This window comes from Chiloscyllium punctatum, chromosome 43 (assembly GCF_047496795.1).
Source record: "Chiloscyllium punctatum isolate Juve2018m chromosome 43, sChiPun1.3, whole genome shotgun sequence".
NCBI classification, from domain to species: Eukaryota; Metazoa; Chordata; class Chondrichthyes; order Orectolobiformes; family Hemiscylliidae; genus Chiloscyllium; species Chiloscyllium punctatum.
In genome coordinates this window covers 40,083,556-40,092,436 of record NC_092781.1, presented here as the reverse complement: position 1 = coordinate 40,092,436, position 8,881 = coordinate 40,083,556, and positions in this window count along the sequence as shown.

Here is an 8,881-nt window from a genome sequence, read left to right as displayed (position 1 = left end):
ATATTCTCTGAAATCTTTCGCAAGTTCATGTCCTGTATCCCTGATTTAGAAGAGACTATATCGGATGCAACGGTAGATAGGATTGGTGGAAATATAAGGAAAATTGTTTCAGATGCCGGGTTCCTTTGGGGCCTTGGTAATGAACGTGAGGGGAGAGGTGTGGGCGCAGATTTTTCCCTTTTTTTGGTGGCAGGGAAAGATCCTAGGAGTTATGTGTGGGCTGGTAAGGGACGTGGATCTGACAAGGGAGTCATGGAGGGTATGGTCTCTCCAGATCTGATAGGTGTAGAGAGAGAAATATGTCCATCAAGGTGTGGTCTGTTTTAGGTGGTATAATCCGCAGAGGAACATCGCATCTTCTGCCTTGGGACCCTGCAACGACATGGAATTAATGTGGATATCAACAGTTTCCTCGTTTCCCCTACCCCCTCATCTTATCCCAGTCCCAAACTTTCATTTCAGCATCATCCTATTGACCTGTTCATCGTTATTCCCATCTATCCAGTCCACTCTCCACTCTCACCACACACCTCCTCCCCCACCTTCGTCTGTCCGTTGCAGTCCTCAATCCCACCCCTTCAGCTTCCATTTAACATTCAGCCACCTAGCCCAGAATCTTCATTCCAGATTAAGGGCATTTGCGTGAATCCTTGATTCTCCTGCTTCTCGTCTGCTGCGTGACCTGTAGTGCGTTCCCAGCACCACACTCTCGTCTCAGAATTTCTTGACCCACAGGACAACGTGTGTTTATCGACCTTGCTCTTAAATCACAGGAAAACATATGCCCTGATTTGTCCCAATAGTACTTTTAAGAGATCGTATTGATGGAAAAGCACAGCTGCTCAGGCATCATCTGAGGAGCAGGAAAATCGAGGTTTGGAGTATTAGCTCTTCATCAGGAAGACCTGAAGCTCAAAAAATCGATTCTCCTGTTACTAGGATACTGTCTCACTGTCTGTGCTTTTCCAGCGCCGCAATCTTATTCTCTGATCTCCAGTTTATGCAGTGCGCACTTTCGCCTACTTTTGAATGATTAAGACTTTGCAAAAGCAGTCTGACTGCAAGCCTGCTGCTGCCAGTCTGTTTGTCAGATCCTCGAATGATATTGAAATTTGCCTTCCCCCAGTTTATGCACTTCTAAATTAATCAGCACCCGACACTCTGTAGAAACTGAAAGAAAGGAAGCGGTTGAAAGAGACATTTGCAGGTTTACACAGCAAATGGGTGCAGTATATTACGGGGACGGGGCAATGGCGATGTATGAGAAGAGGGTCGGCCCTATGGATAAAAAAATAACTCTAACATGGATGGTTACTTGTCGCCCTGCTTCATGAATGTGCAGATTGGGTACAGCGGATTGCAGAGGAGTCTCAGTCTCTCAACAAATCTGTTAATATTACTGTTTTCAATAACACCAAAATTGAAGGAGCAAACAAACTAAGCCAGAAATGTTGAAAATGGTTGTAAAAAGCAATCAATCACAATAACATATTTGTGAACAGACTAAAAGAACTCCGAGTTGGAGAAGAAGGGACAGAGCATGCAAAAGTACATGAGGTAACATTGGAAATAAATGGTAAGAAGGCCACATTAATAGTTCTTTCCTCGAATATGTGCAGTATTCAGAGCAAAATTAATGATTCAACGACACAGGTTAACGGATTGACTTTATCGCCTTAATAACAGGGACAAGAAGATCAAACCAGGCAAATTAATTTTCTTCTTTGACTTCTTGTAACGGACAAGTACGAAGAAAGGTTTGGTGGGGTAGTATTGAAACATCGGATGTATAAAGTAGAAAGCACGAAGGAATCTTGGATGGGACGGTACAGAAGCCATAAGGTAGCGATAAGGAAAAACAAGGGGATGATGACGCTGCCAGTACTGATATGAAGTTCCCTTTAATGTAGTTATATTGTCGAGGAGAGTTACGTCGGTAGATACTGCAGGCACGTAACAAACGTCTTGGTAACTTTAATATTCATGTGGGTAAGTAAGTACAGATTGCCTGACATTGTCTGAAGGGAAAATACATAGAATATATTTTCAACAGTTTCTGACAATAGCATGTTATGATTCCAAACAGAGATCAAACTGTGTTGGGTCTGGTGATATGTAATAAGGAAAGTTTAAAAATGATCAAAATCTGAAACATTCCCCGTGATAACAATGAACATAACGTTGTAAATTTTAGGATCATGTTGAAAAGGCAGGAAAATAAAGTTGAGAATGATTAGAAACCATCATCTAATTAAATGTCAAAGCATTAAACAATGGATTGAATGGCCTGATTCTGCACCTGTGTCTTCCACTGACAACTTTCTTCCTCACTCTTCGGTGGTCCAGTGTCATCATCTGCCAGATATGGTTCTCTATCCTCGCCAACAATATCCACTAGTTCCTCCTCAGCGTTTAAGACGTGCCTAAATTCACGAATGTCTTCTTGCCCTGGCACTGTTTATCTATTTGTCCTCTGTCGTCAAGTGTGTTGTTAATGGCCTCCGAAATTGTACCTTGCTAACTTTGCAGGGATCCCCATGACACATGTAAGCCTCTTATTCACACGTTTCATCCAGGCATACATGCAATACAAAATTATTGGTGTTTTGGCTGTCTGTTGGTAATGCTAATTGTGTGTTTACTTTTCGGGGATAGCTGCTAACTTACCAAATGTGCATGATCACCTCATGAGACACTGACACACAAACTGACAGGGTATTGATCCACATCCGACACGGGATCGAGACAAGACTTATGAACATTAGTGAGCTCATTTTTGTCTCCTTCTTGTCAAACTTGATCCTGTTGATTTTACCTGCAAGAAGGAACACATTCCTGATGGTTTGCAGCCTGTGGAGAGGCATTGCTCAATCCGGGCGCTGGATTGCTTGGACAGTTTCTTCAAATAACAAGGCTGTCGCAAACAGTGGGCAATGTTGTTTAACTGGGAGGTTCTTTCGCTGATGCTGTATTGTCAGCTGATGCGGGGTTTCCACTGTACACCACTACCAGTTAGTATTTCAGGATATGCAAGTGAGAAAGTGCAAAAAACAAGAAAGCCCAATAGTGTACATATCTGGTTATGACATCGGGATTGATGCACATGATAAGTTCAGGTCAGTTTGCTTCGATATATCTTTGAATGTTTCAGTCAGTGTCAGTGTGTTCAGTGTGTTCATGTGAGCTTGTTAATGTTTACATATTTAATATTATTGTGTTTTGTTTCCACGTGTTACCGCCAGGCTGCTTTCTGTTTGTATTATCATTCATTGTGTGTTACTATGAGGTTGTTCATAATGTGCTCCTATTCATGTTTGATGTGCGAATTGGGTGATGGCAGGAGGTTTATTTTACTCATCTAATAAAGTTTTTATTGCACTTCTTTAAGTCTGATGATGTTTAACCAGAGTCGGGAATGAAGGGCTTTTGCCCGAAACGCCGATGTTCTGCTGCCTGACCTGCTGGGCTTTTTCAGCACCACCCAATCTGGACTCTGATGTCCAACATCTGCAGTCCTCACTTTTGCCTGATGTTGAACAAGACTTTGCATGACTTTGTGTAAAGGGTAACACAATATCCATTGAAATGTGAGCACATTCAAAGTAGTCATTGATCATTTTATTTCAAATTTTAATTGATAATTTCTGAAGAAAATGCAAGCATTTTTGCTGGGTGGGACATTTGCACAATACTCCCAAAGGAGCTTCACTGAATGTCCCACATCCACACGAATGCCCATTCCTTCATTCGAATAGGTAATCTCCATTTAGGGTTTTGGTTGCTTCATTGTTATAACAAATGAACATTTATTCATATTAGACAACTTTTCGAGAGTTCTTTGATGATATAGTATTCATAAAGGGGGTATGGTGATTGTCCAGTAGACTTTTGATAACGCATGGCATAAAGAGTCAGTGTATAAGATTGAAGCGCATCTTATTTGGGATAATATATGTGCTGGGATTAAGGAAAAGTAAAATAGATCTTGGAAAACTGAAATGAAAACGGAAACCTCTGGGGAAACTCGGCTGGGCTGTTTGCATCTGTGTAGAGAGAGCAATATCTCTTCACCTCATGCTGAATTTGGATGCAAGGAGGAGAGTCAAAGTGGACTCAAGATGTTAAATCTGTTTCTCTCCCCCGATATGTTGCCAGACCTTCCGAGATTCTCCAGCAAATTCCATTTCTAGCATGGAATGCTGGTTACACTGAAGACAGAAAACCTTCACCAGTGCCTCCGCTGGAGTATTGTACACAGTTGCCAATACCACTTCACACAAAAGATACAAATATAGAGGGGAGAATGCAATAGCAACTTTATACATTGATTCCAGCTGTAAGAAACTTCAGTTATACGAATCGACTGAACAAGTTGGGACTGTTCACCTGAGAGAAGACAACTGCGAGGAGATTTGATTGAAGTTTCAAAATCCTAAGTATTTTGAATGGAGCCGATAGGGACAACCTGTTTATGCTTGATATTCAGTCATGCAAGGTGATGGTGTCGTAATACTTTCGCTGAACTACAACTCCAAAAATTCAAGGGCGTTCTGCTGATCTAGGTTTGAATTCCATCACAACAAATAGTGAAATTTGACCTCAATAAAAATATACGAAATTACGAATCAATTGATGACTATGAAACCGTTGTTGATTGCAGAAAAACATCCACTAATATCCTTCTAAGGAAGGAAATGTGCCATCCTTACCAGGTCGGGCCTACATGTGATTGAATTTAGTTTGGCATGATGTGTCAAATGGTGATGCACTTTGCTTTTTTGATCAGATCTAAGCTCAGCCAACTTACCACACCAACCATGAATAACTATGAACATTTCATAAATTCACTGGAAGAGGAGGCTTCTCAAATCTCCCCATCGAGAAGAAGAATTTACGTTTTGTGCATAAGCCCTTCATCAGACATTATGAAAAGACATTCCTTGAAACGTTGCCTCTCTTGTTCATCGGATGCTGCCTGACAGGCTGTGTTTTTCCAGCACCACACCAGTCTATGTTCTGAGAATTAAAATCCCCAAAGATGACAACTGTATTGCTCCTGCAAGTCTCCCCAATCTCGCTGCATATTTCTTCCTTGAATGATGAAAACAAACAGTAACTGGACCTTTTAGAAACAATGGGAGACGTATGATTTTACAAAAGACAATACTTTTTTTTAAAGGACTTTTTGGAAAGCCTGTTGGATTTTATGTCTTGGTGTGGATATAAGTTTCGAAATAGATAGAGTGGGGAAGGTAGATATGGCTTTTCTGAATCTTCAGAAGGCTTTGGACAAGTTTCGACATGGGCGAAAGTATAAGTCAGAAGAGCAAATGGCCCCTTAAAGAACCGGGAGGCCGTAAAAATGTGGTACTATCGGAGATACGTGAGATCCTGAAGAAATGTTTTGCTTCAGTATTTGCTGTGAGAAAAGACATGGAATCTGAGGAACTTGGGCAAATATGCAGTGATGTGCTGAAAAGATTCCGCAATAAATGAATTGTTGATCATTTGGGAAAAAAAAACTCAACTGATTCTCTTGTGCCCTTTAGGGAATTACATCTGACAGCCTTGCCGGGTTTAGATCACAAGTGACTCCAGACCCACAGCAATATTGTTGACTCTAAGCTGCCTGCGAGCAATTAGCGGTGAGCAATGTTTCCTGGTCTATCCATTAATCACCTCACCTGAAGCATATATATGTACAATTGCATACTTCCATCCTGACCACTGCAAACACATCCAGCTGCAGTAATTCGTTCTGGCTTTGTAATATCATTTAAGCCTTTTCCACTCTCTGTAATATTCTCACAACCTCCAGTAACTGCAACTCCCCTGTTGCTATTATGTCATTAAATCCTGACAATGTTTCCTCTTCCGACTGAATCCTCCGCAAGTAGACCCCTTTGCACTCCTTTTAACAAATACTTCCATGTTTTGTCTGTTAATAAAACAGACTCTCTTTAAAATTATTACATGATTTTTCAGAGGTCTTCTGAGCGTCTCTGAATCGAATCAGATGCTTTCTGTCCTGAGTGAGGGGCAGATGGGAATTTCTTGCTGAGGTTTGGGCTGTTTCAATAGAATTTCCTTTTGTTGAATGTTTCACGCTGTTCCTTCAAACGTGTTCCACTGTTCACTTAGAGACACTTATATCAGGCTGCATACATTGTTAACCTTGGTCAGTTCCCCTCTCAAAATCATATAATTGGATTTGTTTCTGTTTTCACATGTAACGTGTCCTTTCTGTAGTCACCTTAAAACTTCATAATTCCTTTGAATCTCACTTCATCACAATTTCCCGGAGGAACTCTCAACATGACATCACTCATTCACTCAGCTTCATCAGCCGACGATCGAGCTGAGATAGTTAATTCCCGAGACAGTTGCACAACACCGACATAGAAATTATCCGAACATCTCTTCGAATATCACTCTTGCCAGTTGATTGTCCAAGACTGTACGTAGATTGAAGTCCCATGAAATTATCAGAGTGCCTTTGTTACATTTTCCAATTAATTCCTTTTAGGGAATGATGAACAATGAAATGCTGATAGGCCGTCAAAAGACTGTTCTCCTCCTTGTATTGTTAACGTATATTGCACAGAATTTGCATTTAGATTAATTCAGCTGCACCATCTGTGGCCAAACGCTTTCTCTGTAATGGATTTGTTCCCCATTTCTGTCAGAGTCACCCAACCTGCCTAAGTCTCCATGAGGTTGTGTACCATTACATATTAATGAATACCTTTGAACCTTGTGTTCCCCCTGCAAACACGTCACTCTGGTGCTTAAATTTCATTAATCTTTTTGTCACAACTCCATATATCTTATTGTAGATAGTTTCTTCATTCCAGAAATGAACAGTAAAATCTAAGATTTGACCAGAATTCCCTATTCCAAATCTATTCACTGACGTACAGCTTTATTTACACGTTGTCCCTTTTTGTTCCAATCTTATTGACTGCAACCACAACTTCATGCTATTCCGATGCTTTCCCTTTTCTCTTGGGATTTGGAAAACTCCTTTCACCAAAACACTGTATCTGGATCTTCTCTGGTGTGTACGTCCCTACCCATATACCTACCGACATGATTGGCCAAGACACTGGTCCCAGCACGGTTCCAATGGTGCCCAGTGAAATAGAACTTTTACATTCACTCGTGGAATGAGGAGGTCTCTGGCTGGCCAGCACTTCTTGCACATCTATAGTTGTTGTTGAAGTGAATGTCTTGCTGAGGCATTTTAGAGATCAATTGAAAGACCACCGATTTACTTTGTCTGTGGAGACACACTATAACGTCCATGACAAGTGAGGATGGCGGATTCCATTCTGCACAGGGCATAAGGGCATCAGATAGCATTTTTTTCTTAACTTCAACAATTTTTTAATGCTCATTTGCAGATTGTAAATTCCAATGTTTTAGAAAAATTTATTTAATATTCAACGATATTTGGCTGTTGGTATTCGAATCTATGTCCCAAAAACATTAGCCGAGATTCTGGATAATACCACTAGGTGATCACATCGCCTGCTGACAGGTTGCTCAGTCCAGTGCAACGTAAGTCAAACGACTTATTCCTATACAATTGGTTGATCCGTGCACCATATTACATGTTGGTGATTTTACTCAGTGTCAACCCATGTGGTATCCCTCATTGTGTGGATCTAATTGCTTCCTCTGTTATCGCCTCTCGCTCTTGCAGCTACTCCCGATCCTGAGTAAACTGAATTCTCCACTCCAGAGAGACGAGGCAGCACAGTCCAAGAATGGATACTGGGAGTTATCAGATTTCTGTGGTACTCAATGTCATTCTACACGTGCAATTCACACTGCATCAGTCTAATTTCAATCGTTTCTATTTTCTCTCTCTGACAAAGAATCAGGAAGTTCCTGACTCATTCGACTCCCTAACTACTGGGTAGCTCGTCCATCACCTCATTGAAGATGGTTGGTGAGCCAGTGAGACAAAACCGAAAGAGGTCTGGAGCCTTCGATAAATCATGGAGTGAGGTAAGATCGCACACAGTGCACAGTTCACAGAGCAATTAGAGGGCTCCAAACATCGGCGAATGAGACATACATTGATAAAATGCAGAAGGGGGAGAAAAGTACAGATGCACCCGAGGCTCAATCACCAGTCCGACTTTCAGATTTGAGTGCGAAAATAGCATAGGGAGTTCCAAGTTATGAATCCAGGTCTGTGTTACCTTAGTTAGCATCAGTACAACAGGGGTGAAAGCAGGCCTCCCACGAAAGGGTCGTAAAGATACCTGGAATCTTTCTGTTCTGTGTTCCCTGCCCAACATTTTACTCATGGCATGACTTACGGACTCGTGTCTTCAACCATTCTAACTCCAACAACAGTTCCAATCTCTGTTACATCCTGCCCTCCCTACAATCCCTGCATGTAGTTCAAGTGTACTCTAAGCCAGACTGTCATCCCTAATTCTGCAACTTACTTCAGTTTCTACAAGCTGCCTCATCTGGATTTTCGTCTCTTCCAGTTACTGAAGACATAGGGTCACGCAGCACAGAAACAGACCTTTCAGCCTAACTGAACAATGCTGACAGATTTGCCAGATGCAACGGGCTGCAATTTCCAGCGTTTGGACCCTGCCTCTTATAATCGTCGTCTCTCCATGTACCTGCCCAATTGTCTCTTACATGTGGTCATTGTATTTCTTTCTACGATTTCTTCTCAAATCATTCCTTACAGGTGCAATCGTCTAATAACGTTGTCCCTTAATTACCTCCTTAAATCTTTGCTCTCTCACTCACGTTTCTGCCTTCTCGTTTAAAACTCACCTACTCTTGACTATTCACCTTACTTATGCCCCCATATTCCAATAAACGCTTATAATGTCACCCTGTCGCGTCC